This window comes from Ochotona curzoniae, unplaced genomic scaffold (genome assembly GCF_017591425.1).
Source record: "Ochotona curzoniae isolate NIBS_2020 unplaced genomic scaffold, NIBS_Ocur_1.0 scaffold_4701, whole genome shotgun sequence".
NCBI lineage: Eukaryota > Metazoa > Chordata > Mammalia > Lagomorpha > Ochotonidae > Ochotona > Ochotona curzoniae.
Genome location: NW_024467122.1, coordinates 54,884,447 through 54,885,118, shown reverse-complemented (window position 1 = coordinate 54,885,118; position 672 = coordinate 54,884,447). Strand labels below are relative to the sequence as shown.

The 672-nt window shown below is 35.7% G+C and overlaps 1 non-coding gene across 1 annotated transcript; it reads left to right on the top strand.

Moving 5' to 3' along the window:
* Window positions 1-287: 287 nt before the first annotated feature.
* LOC121149530 lies at window positions 288-394 on the top strand. The gene has a single exon (XR_005882689.1). It is a non-coding gene; the product is annotated as a U6 spliceosomal RNA (small nuclear RNA).
* The last annotated feature ends 278 nt before the right edge of the window (window positions 395-672 follow it).

The following is a 672-nucleotide window of genomic DNA, read 5'->3' as shown; positions in this document are numbered from 1 at the left end:
CTATCATAAAACCAAAAACCTCTAATGAAGCAGAAAATCTCTACAAAAATCATTAAGTTAAAAATAAACTGTAAAAATGGACTGGCAATCACCAAGCATAATAGAAAATTCAAAACCTTCAGACTAGAGCAGTGATTATATTATTGATCTGAAGGATTAAGAAAAAGAGCAGGAACTTGGGGATAGACCATGATTAATATTTACTGCTCTTTAAGGCGGGATGGGTGGCTGATTTCCAGGACAAGAGCAGACCATCCTTTATCTATACCCTAAAGAAGTTTGCTTACGTGCTCGCTTCGGTAGCACCTGTACTAAAATTGGAACGACACAGAGAAGAATAGCATGGCCCCTGCACAAGGATAACATGCAAATTCACGAAGTGTTCCATATTTTTTTTAAAGAAGTTTGCTTACTATGCCATACCCCGTAGCAGGTTTTGTTGGTAACTTGTAGCATGTCCCTTTAATAACATAAAATAAATGTGCTCAGTAAAATATAAAGAATTTTGTAAAGGTAGATGATGTGCTGGTTCTGAAGGCCAGTATTTAGGCTTTGGTCATATTTAAACTAGGATACTTCAAAGGGTTTGTAGAAAATGGAATGAAAAGGTAAATGTTTTTGGGGTGTGCAATGCATTTTGAAATCAGTACACAATGTTTTTCATGTCATGTA